Source organism: Macrotis lagotis, chromosome 3 (genome assembly GCF_037893015.1).
Source record: "Macrotis lagotis isolate mMagLag1 chromosome 3, bilby.v1.9.chrom.fasta, whole genome shotgun sequence".
In the NCBI taxonomy this organism is placed as follows: Eukaryota; Metazoa; Chordata; class Mammalia; order Peramelemorphia; family Peramelidae; genus Macrotis; species Macrotis lagotis.
This window is the reverse complement of record NC_133660.1, coordinates 139,632,378-139,651,905: the sequence shown is the minus strand read 5'-3', so window position 1 is coordinate 139,651,905 and position 19,528 is coordinate 139,632,378.

Sequence of the window (19,528 nt, the reverse complement as noted above, 5' to 3'; positions counted from 1 at the left end):
CTAATGAATCTATTTCTAACCTTAATTTCCTAATTTCTGCAATAGAACTCTCCATGTTCCTAATGCTTTTTACAGAATAAATGCACTTTTGATGCTCTAATCAGATCTGACTCTATGTGGGTCAGAAAGCTCCCACCCTGAGTAGGATGCCTTAATTCATTAAGATTTTAATCATTTAAAAAACATTTTGCCTGTTAACCATGAAAGAAAAATTTCATCAGTAGTTTTACTCAGCATGGGTTTAGCATTAACATGGTTCTGATGAGATTCAGGGTAATACTTCACGTTCCCAGAAATTCTTGAGTTGGTAAATAGGTATAGGGTCCAGGCATGGCATTACAAAGGATTTCACTAATTTTGTTTCATTGGTTTGTTTGGAGGAGGGGTATATTATGAAATTTCATCAAGAATACATTTCAGATATTTTCCATCATGTATTCCCCTCAAGAAAAAATTCCCTCTCCCTTCCCTCCCCCTATTTTCTAAAAATAAAAGTTTTTTTTTAAACTTATACTGATGTTTTAGTATAGCTTGAAGGTGACTTTATATTCTCTATGCTATCAGAGTACAAACTCTGGCAAGTTTTAATAAGTTAAAATAGCTCTGATGAGAAACTCAGAATGAATTGTTAACCTATTCACTAGTACAACTAAGCTTGGAGAAGCTCAACACCAGGTTGACCATAGATATTCTACTAGTCTCTAAAACCAGAGTTCTGTTGATGAGGAGGAGAGTATCCACAAAAATGTAATAGAAGTATTGCAGCAAGACTAAAATATTCTTAAATTTGAAATATAGATGAATCCAAGTAAAGGGCATAGAGTTGAATGAAGCTCCTTAGGAGCAAACTTTTTTTTTTATTTTGCCTCTATATGACAAATACCTTCAAATAACACCTTTACATCATAAATTTTTAATAAATGCTGGTTTAATTGGATTGGATTAGGTTAAATTGGATTGCATTGGATTGTATTAGAAAATGCATTATTCGTAGCAGCAGAAAACAAAATATTTCCTAATGTCCAGTACTTGTATGTGTTTTTGTTCATATTAGAGATGTCATGTGCCATTTTTCTTGACATAGAAGTTTAATAGTTGTTCATCTTAATTATATTTTATGAATTATTTAAATACAAAGATATTCTTTGGAGGTAATCTCATATTAAATAAAAGTAGTTAGCAAGTACTGACATTACTATGGAATGTAGCATTTTATCAGTGCTAACAGAACTTATGAAAATAAAAAGAACCTGAGTTCATTAAGTAAAGGATTATGCTGAGATACAGGGAAAGATGGGAGAAAATCCCATTACATTCATGGATTCCTGAACATGTTATGACATAAGGTAATTGAATTTCTTAAAACTTAGTCACTTTATTTCTATCCATTACCCATAAAATCAAAGTCCATTAATTCTTAGCATTTTTGGCATGTAGTTAACTTATAGAGTTGCCCTTGAAATGGCAAAAATATCCCCAAAGGCAGTAAGTTAAAGTAAGTGACAGGTTTGGATTTTTTAAAAAATGCAATCTGGTATTTGAATATCACTTCTGCCTTATTCTCATTCTAGCTATTTTTATTACCTTAGTGAATATTAAAAAGGATTATTGATTATAATAATTAACTTTGTAGCAAAAGAAAAACAGAATATTAATATTATTCCTTACCTTAGATTGGTGAAGGCTTGGGTCAAATGTTTAATATGCTCTCAGACTTGAACATTGAATCAGATATTAGATATATATATGCATATATATACATATAATCATATGTGTATATATGTTTCAGTTATATATACATATATACATGCATTCATGCATATAACAGATAGCCATAAATACAAGAAAAGTCTCACTAGACCAAGGAAGATAGGAATATATGAAGATGATTGTGATATAAAAATAGAAGGCTTCAATTATATATTAATTTTAATAAAAATGGGTCAATCATTAAAAATAAATTTTAAAAATTTTGTGGCATAATTGAACAGAGACTTATATAGGAAGAGTTTTCTCAGTGAGTCAATATATAAATTAGTACAATACAACAAATGCAAGATCCTCACATATGGCTATTAACTCCTTTGAGAATTCCAAAGTTCTAAGCACTAAGTCAATGTAGTTGGTTGAATGTATCATACAGATGGTTCTTACTCTATTCTTGGAAAAAAGAAAAGGAATTTCTATCATGATAATAAAATTAATGATTATCTTTGCACTAGTCAAACAAATTATAGACATGCTAATATTCCCATTCTCTTGGGTAAAAAGAGGTTAAGTGTCTTTTTTTCAGTGTCACACAGCCTATATGTATCAGAGAAAGGTTGAACCCAGATCTTCCTAATTAAACTCAGTTCTTCTTCAATCAGAATATGCTACCTCACATTGGATGGGAAAGGTCAACACAAGCAAAATGCATGGACTTAGAATGGAAGATGACAGAGGAATGAATTGGAAGAACACTTGAAACCTGGCAATCACACCTAAGATATTTTTACTAACTATGTGATATTGTGCAGATCATTTGAACTTTCTAAATCTCACTTTCCTTAGCTTAATAAGTACTTATTGATAGATTAATTAACATTCAGCTCAACATCACCCTTTAAGGGAAACCTTTCATGATTCTGCAGGAAATATCTCCCCTTTTTTATAATTCTTTTATCAATATGTATCTATTGCTTGTCCCCCAATAGAATGTAAGCTCATAAAGGCTAGGAATATTTTATTTTCTAGGAATGATACAATGCCTAGAATATAGTAAGCACTTATTAAATATTTAATATTTGATTAACTATAAAATGAGAATAATTTCAATACAATAGTTGTGATGTCCAAAGAAGATAAATATGTGTGTATATCAATTATTGTAACAGTCATCATTAAAATCATTCTTAGCCTATCCATTCCTTATACTACCCATCTAATTTGCACAAAGTATCCCCCCCAAAAGTCTGTGCCATAGTTTCCCACAAGTACACTAAAAATCTGGAGTAAAATGGATTCAAACTTACAACAGACATTAACTCAAAGCTCTCTATTGCTAAAAATCCATAGGAATGTAAGAATTTCTTTTAAGCACAATGAATCAGGGATCAGTGTCCAGTCATTATTTTCCTTGGTGTAATGATGTGTAATGGTGTCTTTGAAGTCTTCCTCTGGCCAAAGTATGTGTAAAGTGTGAGGTTAGGTGGAGGCCATCCTTGTCTGTGTATGATTACATGACTGTTTTTATAGTTAGAGATGAGAATGTTTCTGTCACGTTGACTTATTATTCTTCACAGGACAAAAGTTTTGGCTTATTTTCTTTGCATAATATATTTTAATATACCATGTCTGCTTTTTCCAGTAGATATATTTACTCTTAAATTAATTCTCTTTGTAAACCAAAGAAAGAATCCAAGCCATCAAACAATAAGCAGAAGAAATGGTCTGGCTACCATGAAACAGAATCTAGAAAAGGGAGGATAGAAGATCTCTCTGTTCACTTCCTCTCTGTATAAGATATTAAAAATGTCATTAATTTCAAAGAGAAATTAGTCTTTAGAAGGGAAAATAGGAGGCACAGGAAAAAAATTTGAAGAGACAAATTTTGACTTGATGTCAAGAAAAAACTTTCTAACAAATATGATTCTCACAAAAGTGAGTGGGTGTTTTATGAGATAATGGTTTCCTCTCACTAGCGGTCTTCAAACACAGGTCAACAAGCATTTGTCAGATGCATTCTAGACATTCTAGAGAAAATTTGTATTCAAGTATTTGGACTGGACAAAATGGCCTCTGAGATCCATTCAATCCATGGAAATCTGTGGCTCTGATTCTATGACTCTGTCTTCCTCTCTCTCTCTCTCTCTCTCTCTCTCATTATTTTTATGTTATACAGTTTCTCTCCTGAATCAGGGCATGACTGGGACTAATATCTACTACTCTCCCTTCCAAGCCCTAGCACATTTCTGTATAAATAATTGGTGCTAATTAAATACTTCTTGATTGATTTTCACAAAAGCTACATATTACAACATACAAAAGAAACAGTTGCAAATGATTATAGTAATCTACTATTTGAAAAACCTAAAGACTCTCACTTCTGGGATAAGAACTCAATAATTGACAAAAACCACTGGGAAAACTAGAAAATAGTATGGCAGAAACTAGATCAATATCTCACACCATATACCAAGATAAGGTTGAAATGGATACAGGATTTATACATAAAATGTGATACCGTAAGTCAATTCAGAGAATAAGGAATAGTTTATCTTACAGATCTATAATGAGGGGAGGAGTTTAATAAGAAATAGAAAATGTTAAACAATGCAAAATGGGTAATTTTGATTACTATAAATTAAAAAGGTTTTGCACAAATAAAACCAATGCAGTTGAGATTAGAAGTAATGCAGAAAACTAGGAAGCAGTTTTCACAGAGTTTCTAATAAAGGATTCCTTTCAAAAATATTTAGAAACAGAGTCAAATTATTAAGAATACAGGTCATTGCCAAATTGATAAATGGTCAAAGGATTTGAATAGGCAATTCTCAGATGAAGAAATTACAATTATCTAAAGTCACATGAAAAATTGCTCAATTGGGGTGGCTAGGTCACTCAGTGGATAGAGCACCAGCCTTGGAGTCAGGAGTACCTGGGTTCAAATCCAGCCTCAGACACTTAATAATTACCTAGCTGTGTGGCCTTGGGGAAGCCACTTAACCCCATGACCTTCAAAATTCTAAAAAAAATGCTCAATCTTTATTGATTAGAGAAATGCAAATTAAAACAACTCTGAGGTACCATCTCACACCGATCATATTGGCTAAAATGACAAAAAAAAAGGGCAGCTAAGTGACACAGTGGATAGAGCATAGACCTTGGAGGCAGGAGGACCAGAGTTCAAATCCATTCTCAGACTCCTAATAATTATCTGTGTGATCTTAGGCAAGTCACTTAACTTTTCATTGCCCTGCAAAAAAAATTTTTTTAAGTATATATAAAGGCATAGCTAGGTGACACAGTGTATAGAGCACCAGGCCTGGAGTCAGGAGTACCTAAGTTCAAAATCTGGCCTCTGACACTTAATAAGTACCTAGCTGTGTGACCTTGGGTAAGTCACTTAACTCCATTGTCTTGCAAAAATTACATAAAATGACAAAAAAGAAAAATGATTAATGTTGGAGAGAATGTGGCACACTAATGCACTGTTGGTGATGCTGTGAACTTCTCTAACCATTCTGGAGAGCAATTGGAAATTATGTCCAAAGGATAATAAAACTGTGCATATTCTTTGATCTAGCAATATCACTACTTGGGACCCAAAGAGAACATAAAAATGAGAAAAGACCTATATATACAAAAATATTTATAACAGCTCTTTTTGTAGTGGCAAAGAATTGCCACTATATCAATCAATTGTGGAATGACTGAACAAGTTATGGTGTATGAATGTTTTGGAGTACTGTTGTAAAAAATAATGAGTGGAAAGACTTCAGAAAAGCCTAGAAAGACATGCATGAACTGATACTGAGTGAAATTAGTAGAACCAGTAGAACATTGTGCACATTAATAATCACATTGTGTGATGATCAGCTGTGACAGACTTAGCTCCTTTCAGTAGTTTAGGGACCAAGGATAATTCTAAAAGGCCTATGATGGAAAATGCCATCCACATCCAGAGAAGAGACGATGGAGTCTGAATATAGAACAAAACACACTATTTTAATTTTTTTAATTGTTTAATTTTTTTTCTCATTAAAATTTTTTCCCCTTTAGTTCTGTTTCTTCTTTCAAGACTTGAGTACTATGGAAATATGTTAAGCATGTTTGTACATATATTACCTTTATCAGAAAGCATACAAAAGCTTATCAAAAAATGTTGAAAACTGTCATTGCAATTTAATTGAAAAAATAAAATAAAGAAATTCAAAAAACTGAAAAACAGAATCATCCTCAAGAGAAGGTACAATTGAAGCTAGAATGTGGTGTATTTTAAGTGACCATGTAATTAACCTTTTTCAAAATTTTTGAAAAGGATCAAAATGAGTGAGGAGAAAGAACTATATATCTGCATAGAAGATTATTTTTAAAAAGTTGAAGAGTTATGGAATATATTTCATAATATAGAAGTGTGAAGTAGGGAAGAGTATTTAAGCAGTGAAATAGGAATAGAAAAGGTGAAGGCAGATAGCTGGCAATATGGAACTAATAAATGTGACTAATCAGAAAGAAGAATTATTTCTAAAATTTTAATGTAATTCAAATGATAATTTGATTCAGAGAATAAATGAAGTTGTTCATTTATTAAAAAAGGAATTACTTGCTTATGAAAAAGTAAAATAATAAATGTTTCAATTAGTAAAACTGATATATTCATATAACTTTTTAAGAAAACATAAGTTGTATAAAGTGATGCCATGTAAATTTATGATTAAGGAAAACATTTTAATCTGTTGTATTTGAAATTAAGGAAATATGAGGCACAAGTCTCAAACACTTGTAGCTAGGGGGTCTTTAGCTCCTCAGCAAGCTAAAACACAAAACAAAGGCAGACATATGATTTTTTCATATGAAAGGAAGAACATCCGCAAGGTAGAAGATAACATCAAAGATGAAGAAAAACAGTATGATTGGTCATAAAGCCTATAGCATCATACTTGGGGAAGACAAGATAATTGGCACAAAGCCTTAGTTATCACAGACATAGGGGATTTCTATGATAGACTAGAAAGTGGGAATGCAGACTAGCAACTATTCTTCCTTCCATTTGGAAAATTCTGATTGATTTAGTCCACCTGTAAGAATAACTAATGGCATATAGATAACATATTCCTTCTAATGGTACAAGGGCAGTTAGTCTTATAGAGATAACGGGTTTTCTTTTAATTAAAGTGATTTATGGGGAAACTGAACTTTTAAACTTCACTCAGAGAAGAAAACTGAATTTTTGAACTCTTGAACTAATTTCAGAGACAAAGAAACTTGACTAAGGAAGCTACACAAAATGTCAGTTAAACAGAATAAAATCAATTGTAAAATAAAATGTTTCATTTTCTCAATACTAATTCTTGACTCTTCATAATGGCTATCACTTTTTGTACCAATTCATGACCCTTTTATTTGTTTGTACTTTGTTTTGGTTAGGATATCTTGGCACTTTGAGTTCTTTTAGCAAAATCCTCAAAACCAGTTGTCAGTGCAGCAGTATTGCCAGGACTTCTAGGAGCTTTCTCTAAAATTTCTGTAGCTTACTAAAAGATTGAAACTGCAACATGACTGCAGTGAAAGAGCAGTTCTTACTACTGCTGATAAGTTCTATTCTTTGTCGTGTTTAAAGCCATCACTAAATCTTCCTGATGTGTTGATCGCACAGTACAGTTTTGCTAGAAAGTTTCTTGATTGTCTCTAGCCAGAGTATTGAGTCAGTTAGCAGTGTCTGACATTACGATGCCAGTGATTATTTTAGAGAAGTCTTTGTCTCTTTAAAGCAAACAATAGTGATAAAAATAATACCATTTTATATTTCTTTGAACTATGTTAAATGTATTCATTTAAGTGTTAAAGTAATATCAATAAGCTAGTGAATCTTGAGAATGTAGGCCAGAAGGGATATTTAGGCAGTAGTTAACATAATCTCTCCTGAAAAAAAATGGTAATTGCGCATTAGTACTCAGATGATTTTTACTCCTGTTATTGAGGGCATGAAAGCGAATGATGATAGTAGGAGGTCTACATCTAGTTTGCAAAATAAATTTATAATTTGCACGTGCATGAAATAAATCCAAAGTTTTTTATTTAGGAAAATCCACAGGGGCCTGTAGCGAATGAGGGCAATAGGATTTAGATTCATTGCAAGTCAAGATCTGAACACAGTGTGCAAATAACACTGTTTACACACATTCTTTATTCAAAAGGAAGATAATGCTGAATGTCATTTTCTCTGGATACATTATCTATATAAGTGCATATATACATTTTATTAAGCAAATGTGGCTTTTTTCCTTGTTGTAAATTCATGTAATTCAGTATTTATTATTCATAGCTCTGTAAATATTGAAATAGAAAAATCATTATACAATTATGTATTTTAGTAGACTAAAATAATATTTTTACTCAGTTCTGCTCCTCTAGTTTTTCACATTTTAAATTTCATTTTTTGGTTTTTCAAACTAGAAATACTTAAAGAGAGTTTATATGGCATTGAGTAAGGAGTCCTAGAGTAATAAAACGTCCATAACTTGTAAATCACTCATAAGGAGATCGATAAAAATTAAAAACAACTCTGAGATATCTGCTCATACCCTTTAATAACGTCAAAAATAATTTTCAAAAAGGAAAATGACAATTGTTGCAAGAGGGAAGGGAATAGCTAGGTTGCACAGTGGATAGACCCCTGGCCCTAGAGTCAGGAGTACCTGAGTTCAAATCTGGCCTCAGACACTTAATAATTACCTGGGTGTGTGGCCTTGGGCAAGCCACTTAACCCCATTACCTTGCAAAAATCTAAAAAAAAAAATCTGTAGGAAGACAAACATGTTGGTGTACTCTTGGTAGAGATGTGAAGTAGTTTAGCCATTATATAAACAAAGTAAATTAAAAAATTTTCCATATCTTTTTCCCCAGTTGATATGACCTCAATTGATATGACTCCTGAGAGAACAAAGAAAAAAAAGAGATGAATGAAAATATTTGTAGCAATTTTTTTTCTTGTTGCAGACAACTGGAAACAAGGGGTTGGCCAGCAATTGGGAAATGCCTGAACAAATTATTATGTGAATTGAACTATAATTCTTATTATACACTAAGAAATGACAAAAAGAGAAATTTTGGAAAAATTTGGAAGCCTCATATGAACTAATAAACAGGGAAGCAAGAAGAATCAGAACAATTTATGTAGTACAATTTTCTGAAGAAAAGTAACTTTGGATGGACTGATCTACACAAGGTCAAGTCATGACTATATAACACTATTAGTGAAGTATGCTATGTACCTACTAACAGAACAAAGATGGATTCAAAGTACAAAATGAGACTTTTTGTATGTGACAAATTTATTATTTTTCTTTGCTTTTCTGTGCTTATGTCAAGGACTGTGGTTTTTTTTTTCCTATATTTTTTTGAGGGGAGGGAATTGAAGAGGGAAAGGGGAATTAGTAATAATATTGCCATCCCTCCCCCCCCAAATAACAACTAAAGTATTTCTTTGAAATATACAGAAGAGAATAAAATGGTTATAAGTGAGAAATACAAACTGGTTAGTTTTAAAAGCAACATATTAAATTTCTAAATATATCCCACAAAAAAATCAAAGTATTTTTCAGTAGTTTCAAACTGAAATTGAAATAGGATTTTATACTTAAGAGATGCCTGCATATTGACTTAGAAAATCACCTTATCATTTTCTCTTTTCTATTGTATTTTTTATCTCATTAAATATTCCTCACTTACTTTTTGATACAAAATGTATACATTCATTGTGGGTAGCATGTTTGACACCACTGCAATACATAATAAAGATTTGAGTCTCACATATAATCTTTTCCTGTTTCAATGCATATAGCAATGCTTCTTGGTATTCATAAATTCAGAATAAAATAAAATTTTAGAATTGAGAATTAAATTATCCAATTATATTTATAAACATTTATTAAATTCTTGCCATATTCAAAAGATTTTGATGAACTCTGGATCAGGTAATAGGCATTTTTTTGTCCTAACTAGAAAATGTGATACTTCTATGATTTTTCAAAAAGCTGAGACAAGCTACCTGTTCTTCCATAAAATATTAATAAAAGGTAGGAAAGGTACTCTAAAAGCCAGAATATTCTGTTTAGCAATATTTGATAAAAATTGATTAAGCAATCATAAATTTCCAGGAATAAAAAATATTCTATTTTTCCTCAGAGAAAAAAGGAATATCAATAACTGTTTAAAGTATACACTAAAAATAGTACTACCATAAATTCTATTTTTTTGTGCTATTTTATTAACAGTTCCACTCAATGTATGACACAGAGGTGAAACATCATTAATGCTAGAAGAGAATTTTAAATACCTCAAAGGAATATACTGTGTCAATTGACACAGTACATTTTTATTTATACTTAGCAAAGAAAATAGAACTAGTAGGATGAAAAAGTTATTTCAGTTATAATATTTTTTGATCAATTGACATGGTTCAACTTTGTAATATTAACATTATTTCCTGTAATGACGAAAGAAGAAAATCAAATTCTTGGCTATAAGTTTAGGCAAATTTTAATATATATTCTTTTAAGCAGCATTATGTGATGGCAAAAGAACTGAATTTCATGTAAGGAGTCTTAGATTTAAACTTTGGCATGGTTACACTACCTCCATGACCTTGCAAAAGTCATTTAAATTCTATACACCATCCTTTCCTTTATTATATCTTTATTATGAAGGGCTCAGTTCAAATGATCTCTACAATTACTTAAAATTCTTAGTTTATGGTCCCATGTTTTTGAATTATTCTAAGCAAAACACTTCCTTTTCTTATTTCCTAAACTGCTCCACAAGAAATCGAAAACCTTCTAGAGTTAATGCAATAGCACACTAATGGATGAAAATGACAATGGAAAATATTTATGTAATACCATTATATAATATTATTTCTTTTAATTCTCATGACAACCTTTTGAGTTGGTACTCAAGATATTATTTCCATCTTATAAATGAGTAATCTGAGTGGTTAAGTGGTTTTTCCAATGATCATACAATTAGTGGTAAAACAGCATTTGAATCCAGACCACAGATCTATCCATTCCACAAGGTAAGAATTAATATACCATCATAAGTATTCTGATTTAGGTAATATTTATTTGTATCAAGCAAATAATATTTCTTTCCTTTCAATCTATTTTGGACATCTTCAAAAAAAAGACCTATCAAATTTGGCAAATGTCTTTAGATGTTTATTTGCTTAATTATGAAAGATGACCAAAGTCAAATTTTCATTTTTGTGTGTCTCATTTCACACCATCAGATATTGCAGTAACATAGAACAGCCTAGACACGGGAAAGAATCTGGCTTAGGCACTCAGCATTTCCTGTTCCTAATTATAATACATTATCATTAACTTTTTATTCATCCTGTTAATGGTATTTATCAGGAATCGAAAGTGGCTAAAGTTTGAGGCCTGGCTGTTTGCTTAATAACAGTCAGCATAATTAATAAAACATTTGTATGTGTTTTATCTTTTCCTTTTATTCTGGAATTTTTCCTTGCAAGAATATTTGACAGTTGGGGGAATGGTTTGTCTATTTTGGACATTTATTGAAAGTTCAGTTTTTGTTAATATTGTGTCTACCTGATGCACAGATTTCTCTGTGAAACATTAAAATTCAGTAAAGTCTACCTAAAATAGAGCTGGTTGGAGAGACCTTATATGCTAAAGTATGCATAAAATGCTGAGGAGGACTTTGATTAAACTCTAAGATCCTAGAAACGGGGAAAAAAAGAACGTTAAATAGACCAAGAATTGAATTAGGCAACATGATGAAGATGATGATGATGATGATGATGATGATGATGATGATGACCATGATAGCAGGGAAGTGATGTCATGACAAGCATATGGATCAAATTTGAGTGAGGGGTGCAATGCTAAGTCACCAACCTCACCTTCTCCTCCAGAGTCTTATGGGTCCACTGGTCAGATCTGAATCAGGACAAGTAGAGATGGTTCTGGATGTGAGGCAATCAGGGTTAAGTAACTTGCCCAAGGTCACACAGCAAGTATCTGAGACTGACTTCAAACTCCCATCCTCCTGACTCCAAGTCTAGTCCTCCATACACCACACCATCTAGCTGCCCTATTAAACAATTTAAATATCAAAGGAAGTTTAGAAAAAATGTTCAATCAATAAAGCAATCCCCCACAACATGAAGATAACCTTGGGCAGAAAACATTTGGTATCTCTTTCAAGAGGAGAAATATGGAAGCCAGGGAGAACAATATAGAATACAAAGTCATTTACAAATATTTGTGAAGGAGAATTTCAGAAAATTACAGGTGATTTAATAAAACATAGTAAAATTAGGGGAAGAGGGAAAACAATACTCAGAATAACAGTTGCATTAAGTAATATAGTTAGAAATCTTAAAAATGAAGCTGGAAGAACAATAAATGGAAAATGAAACATAACTATTTGGCTTTCTGTTGTGATTCAGTCTTTTTATGGATGGCAGTGAAACTATTAAATTTGTATTCTAAATATTCTAAATTCATTGTGCTTATGAAGAAATATGAAGATATTCTAATATTAGCAGACAAAATTTGGAAGATTCTCTAGATCTGACTGTTTTCATATAGAAAAAAGCCATCAATACTTACAACATTGTTTTGAAATCACTGAAGAATCAATTTTAAAATAATTTGAAAAAAAGAATGAAATGTCAAAAAGAAAATTAAAAAGAAAAAACAAACAAGGACACATAACAATTTAAAATGTAAGTCAAAGGATTTCAAAAACTACTAATGCATAAATCTACTATGAATTCTATGTAATGTTTCTATTCACATAGTACTGATATTCCACATTGGCAAATGAAAAGAAAAAATTATTTCTTACATACTATTCTCTATAGAAAAGTACAGTGAAATTATAAAAAACATAAAAGTCATTTCTATATATTCTTGGATTGTTTTTTAAAAAGTCTGACTCTACAACAAATCTCAATCTTAAAATTTCTCTTCCAAAAAAGTTATCTCTCTCCATCAGTATGTTGAGGTAATGTAAAATTCTGTGCTAGATACAACCATATGAATAACGTTGAGTAATGATTTTCTTCCTATTGAATGATTATTGCCATTCCAACAAAGAATACATTCACCACTGAAGTCTATGGAGAATTCATGGAGGATTAATATCTCTCATGTGTGGGTTTGCTGGACCCTTTTCAAGTCACCCAGTTGTTTTGACTTTTGTCTTGTCACTAGACTTAAATGATTTAGTTAGGAGGAGTGAGGTTGATGACTTAAGGCAACTCTGCTTCACTTAAATCCAATTCATATGCAGGTAAAGAAATCATCCCCTGAAGTCTTTGAAAAGAACAACAGTTATCATTAATGATGGACATTCAACAGGCTGTATGGAGATGTGCACCCACAAAGGTGTTTTTCACTGGTTATGGACAATGACCCTGAGGAAGCTCAAATGGAAGAGATATTTCCTACAGATACAGATTTTTGATAAGGTCCTTCAAATGAAATTATACTGATTTCATAAAACCCAAAATAATATAGATCCTTCCTAAAAAATCTAATAACTAAAAAAAAACTTGTCTTAATCTTTATAGAAAGAAATGGAAAAATATCTGATTTCTAATAAAAATATGCCATTGGATAAGAAATTTATTGCATTATTCCATCAGTATATATATATGCATATACATATATATATGTATATATATATATATATATATATATATATATATATAAAATATCTTGGTACTGAAGTGGGGCAATAACTTAATACTGGAATGGAAAAATAAGAATATGTCAACTGGATTGTATAGGAGAACTTGTGCAAACTATCAAAATTCAAAGTTACTTTCTGAAGTAAATTTCCTTTTTTAAAAATAATTACTCTGGTGATGCACTAAGATTGTATGTTTATGCAATATTAAAATCTCTGAAGAATCAAAATTATATATAACTCAAAAATCAATTAAATTATTTTGTTGTGGCAAATAACTGGAAATATGGAGCATGCCTATCATTGAGAAATGGCTAAAACAATTTGTGGTATATAATTTTTGTGCCATGCTTCTATGCTATAAAAATGATGAACTGATTGATTTTAGAAAAAAGCATGGAAATCCATGCATGTAATAATGAAGAGTAAAATAAATAGAACCACTAGAACATAATATAAAATAATAACAGCAGTGTTCTAAGAACAACTTTGAACTAATTTTGAACATCATAATAAATGTTTAAATCAATTACAAAGGACCTTTGAAGGAAATGTTCTTCACATCCAAATAAGGAACTGATAAATAGAAGTATGGATAATTTGGCTTTATAAAATACACATATTAGTGCCTAATGGAAGCCTTCTGGCAGGGGGGAGGGGAGAAAAAATAACAAAGCAGAGAACAAAAGAAAACTTAGAAGGACAGAAAAGCATTGCATATTTGAAAATTGTGTCTAGTGTTTATTACATAGCTTTCAAAGAAAGTAAACTGTGAAATATAAATTCATGATTATATGGAATCCTTATTCTGTGTATACTAAATGTTGTTCTATGTACATGGAACTGCTATTTTATTTTTATTTTTGTGTTAAAGTTCAAAATAAAAATATAAAAGAGATGATAATTTTTTAAAAGAAAAAACTAAATGAGTCTCTCCTCCCCTCCCAAAAAAGACAAAACAGAAAAAAAGGCTAAGTAGAAATCCCTACCCACCCCACCCCCAAACGATATTGAAGACCTAATGTACATGGTCTTCCTAAGCTATAGCATATCACCACTTCTATAAGATGAGGTATTAACAACAGTCAGTTAATGTCTGATTAGAAAAGGAGATGAACCTGTCAAATAGTGAGAATGAGGATGAACAGGAATTCATCAATGTTGCTCAGGTAAAAGAGACAAATGCAAATAGGAAAGTCTCTAGGGTGTTGGATAAATGTTTTATGGAGGATTTGTGGAAAAGAATAACATAGGATAGAAAATTGTGGATAGGTAGTTCTCTTTAATTTTGGTAGGAAAAATCATATTAATACCATAATAAATAAAAATAACAAACATTTATATAGAGCCAACTATATACCAAGATATCTATAGTTATTATGCCATTTGACCCCCCCACACACACACACACACATTTTAAAGGTGAAGAAATTGAGGCAGAAGTTAAGTGACTTGCTCAGGGTAATACAGTTGATAAATGTCTGAGGCTTAATTGGAAATGAGACCTTGCTGCCTTCAGACTTAGAACCCTATGTACTATGTACCTAGTTGTTTCTGTCATAAATCCATAGAACTATTGATGTAGAAGTACTTAGTTTCTACAGATAGTTGAAGTCTTTTATTTTGGCATTAACTCTGAAGGCAGAGTGAATATTGGACTTGGAGTCAGGAAGAATTGGCCTCAAATCGATTCTCAGACACTTAATAGCTATATGTGCCTACACAAGTCAATTAACCTCCCTGCCTCAGTTTCCTCATTTGTAAAATTTGGATGACAGTAGAACCTATCTCTAGGAGTTGTTATAAAGATAAAATGAAGTAATACTCTTGTCTCTTGAAGTTCTAAATCCTAGGATCTGAGTCTGAGATTAGTATTTGATTTCTGATACATCAATATATCTTTTCTAATAAGTACCAATCCTAAACTACCCTTTGTAGACTTCTGCTGCTTACCAAATTTAAGTCATGGTGCTTTGGAAGGAAATATGAAGCAGTCTCAGGCTGGATAATCCAATTTATTTTGGTGACAGAATAGCACATGTACAGCTTTTTATGTGGTGTTCTCAATGCAATATGCCATACTCTTCTGGAGTCAACAAAAATGTCAATATCTGCTCTTTAATGGTGAAGATATACCTGAAAAGGTTTTCTTTATCAATAAAATAGAACTGCTACTACTTCCATTCTATTATCAGCTTCAAAGTCTTGTGTGTAGCTATTGTCTGTCAACTTGCTAACAGACATCAATGGTCAGTATCTCAGGAGACTATGCTTGAATTGATAAATCTGGTTCAATCTAACAATTTATTTGCTTAGCCATAGACCTTGCTTAGGAGTTGTTAAATATATCCAGAATTATTTGTCTTGCCTGACAAATTGATAAACTACACATCTGTTATTTTCTTCTACCTCTTTTCATCCTCTTTATCCAAAGCTAATGACCTTCTTTTTTAATTCCTTTTATCTACTAAAAGTCTGCATGGAGGCATCTGTCATATCTCCCACACTTAACTATTTCACTTATGGATACTTACTTAGGGTGTCTGCTACAACTCAATATTCTCAGTCTTAAAAGATAACCCTTCACAGGTATATTTCCCATTAACAAATCAGCCATCAATATTCAATCAATCTTAACCAAAAATATTTATTAAAAATGTAGAGGAACCATAGTATTTACAAACTAGTACATGTCTAAATAGAATGTTCTATTTCCAGTTTATAGTCTCACATCACTGTATAAAGTGTCTATATTGAGAATGGAAATCATTCAAGAATCAGAATAGAGTGCACACATAGAGAATATATGTAGCTGGGGCAACTTGTCTAGAATGTTCTTTTCATTTTATTTTTTTTAGTTTTTTTTTTTTGTAAGGCAAATGGGGTTAAGTGGCTTGCCCAAGGCCACACAGCTAGGTAATTATTAAATGTCTGAGGCCAGATTTGAACTCAGGAACTCCTGACTCCAGGGCAGGTGCTCTATCCACTGCACCACTTAGCCACCCCTAGAATTTTCTTTCCTCTCTCAATTGTCCATAAAATATCTTTGATAAGCATAGTTTTGGTATAAAAAACATACTTCTACAGATAAACAAGACTAATCCAACAACAACTCACTAAATTCAACAGATCACTTGAATGGATAAATCTGCCATTCCTTTACATTGTTATTTCTGTACAGTTAGTCTACTAAATTGAATTGAACCTCAAAGGTAGCTCTAAAATCCATTACTTCCAGCTTCAGGCTTAGCTGATGCCTTGAACTGAAGTATTGTTATGCTATAAAACAAGCAACAACCACTAACCTATGATTGACAAAAATAAATATCCCTAATATTGTTCTTTTACAAGATTCTTTATTTCTGATCTGTCTTTTAGTAATGAATGGAAATGCAGAGAAGTACCTTGTACCTTCTATTCTAAAAGTCAAGAGCAGAAGGTAGGAGAGAGTAAAGTCTATGTTTTACACTCTTGTTTTTTCTTCTCTTAAGCAGCAAGTGCCATAGAGAGCAAAGTGTATCATCACCACTACTCAACAACAAGTGGAAGTAAAGAGATTTCAGCCTTTACTCAGTGAACAAGCTGACCTGGCAACAAATGACAGTGTGAAAAGAAATTTATTTTCCCTCTGACATAGTTCTAAAACATTCATTTTTCAATCAATCTATCCATAGATAAGTACATGTTTTTATATATGTTTGCATAAACTTATTTGCGTGTATGCATATTAGATGTGTATTGTATGAATATATATGAGTTTTATGTATAAATATGTTCTTTGAATATGTACTGCATACATTCAGAAAAGAGTTTTCATTAAAATATATACCAGTGACTAAGCTAAATAATGGAAATATAAATTCAATAAAGTAAGATAATCAGTTCTTGTCCTCAAGGTTTAATAGCCTTTGTAGTTTACCTTCAAATGGGGAAGACTGAATGAATGTAAACAGGATATAGAAAGGGGAAGGAAATATATGCTCATAGTTTGGAAACTGAATAAAAATATAGTGGAAGTCTGGAATAGAGGAATAGGTATGAATGGGGAAAAGTTCACATTAATAACTAGGGCAATATGAAAATCCAAACTGCTCTATGATTATGAGGTGGTTTTAACCTAATATCTCAATGGCAGGAGTTGAAAGTTAGTTCTAAAAAGGCCCAGAGGAGGTGGAGATGAAGACTGGATCTGCTGATGTCCAAGAAATACCAGTGTCTTCTTAGTAAATTAGCTGTCTTTTCTGTGAGATTCTTCACTTTATCTCCTTCACTTTTATCTCCTGCCATTAAGATATTAAACTCATCTCATAATCATAGAGCAGTTTAGATTTTCATATTGCCCTAATTAATAATGCCAACTTTTCCCAATTTTTCATATGCAAGTTAATCTGAGTAGTGATGAAAATGAACAATACAGGATTCTTTCAAGGCTCTATAATTGGGATGAGTATACTTTAAATCTGAGTGGGATAAAGTTTGAAATTTCTTCAGTAGAATATTATAGATGGGAGAATAGTTAACTATGTGTCCCTCCTCCCTTCACAAAGCAACTTCTGGGATATTGGTGAAGTCAACTGACCCCACCCTATCTGTTGAAGTCTGGATGACCATTCAATCCCTGGGGCTGAAGAGATAATCTGTTTTGGGTTTGAATTTTATGCTCTTTTCCCTAGATTGTAAAACCACATTCCTCATTAACAAGGGTGGGTCAGTGGGGGGGGGGGGGGGGTGGAATCCAATTAGGATAAATGTGATGCTTGGGCCTTTTGCTTTTGCCTCAATCTCTGTAATTGATTGTGGCCCTTTCCCTGAGAAAGGAATAAAGCTTTCTCTTCATATCTTGAGAGATCTCCGAAATTTATTTAAGTGGCAATTGTCCCACAAAAATCCTTTAAACAAGGGTCCATTGAAGGGCAAAGTCTGGTGCCAACAGCCTTGGTAATCCCATCTCCAGCAGCATGTATTAAAGTTACTGTGATGGTTGGATCTTGGAAACCAAAAAGTGGGAGGCAGGTTGTCCCAGCCCCTACCTCTGAGTGTCTCTGGATACTCTTAGCTGAGGTTGTAGAGGGTTCTCAATCATTTATTTTGAAAAAAATAGTATTTAAAGCAAATGCAAATTGCTTGGTTACTCTAGCTAGGAATAATGAAATAGGATTCCAGTTCTATTTTGTTGGGTTTCAGAACTGGAGTCATGATTAAGAGGGATGGCCAGGGGCATTGATATTGTGCCACTAGAGGTGAAATTCTTGGACTGATGCAAGACAGATCAGAGCAAAAGTATTTGTCAAGAATGCTTTCATTAATCAAGAATGAAAGTTGGAGGATCAAAGAAGTTCAGATACTGTCATAGTTCTGAACATAAAAGTTTGCCATTTTCCATGACTTCCCCGATCCCCCCACCCCAACATCTTCTGAGAAACCAACATCTTTTGGAGGGGGGGGTTGAAGGTCTGAGAAGAAAGGTTCTATAGTTGATTAGTTCATCTAGAGACAGGATTAGATTAACCACATTGTCCCAACTCATTTTTTTTATTTTTTTAGATTTTGCAAGGTAAATGGAGTAAGATGGTTTGCCCAAGGCCACACAGCTAGGTCATTATTAAGTGACTGAGGCTGGATTTGAACTCAGGTACTCCTGACTCCAGGGCCAGTGCTCTATCTACTGCACCACCTAGACACCTGTCCCAAGCCAATGTTAAAGCACTGTGGTGTCTAGTGTACTGTTTATCAGGATCCATATACTGGTACTTTGCTTGGGAGGCTTGTAGGTGTGTGAGTTACCTCCCTGATATGGAAGAGGAAAGTATATTCAATAGCATGCAGCCCATCACCAGGGACCCTGCTTTTTATCAAATCAGTGGGGTGAAATGATTCAGGTAAGTGTACAATATAACCCTATCTATAATAAATATAAAGTGCAAGTTACACCACCATCAATTTGATTGTCAGTCTTCTTTAAAATCAAAGGACAGCTATTACTATTCCTATTGCCTTTATCATCATCATCATCATTATTATTATTATTATTATTATTATTATTACACAATACTGTATTAGATTTAGTCCTACACTCCTACCAAGGTGCTCCAGTCCTGTG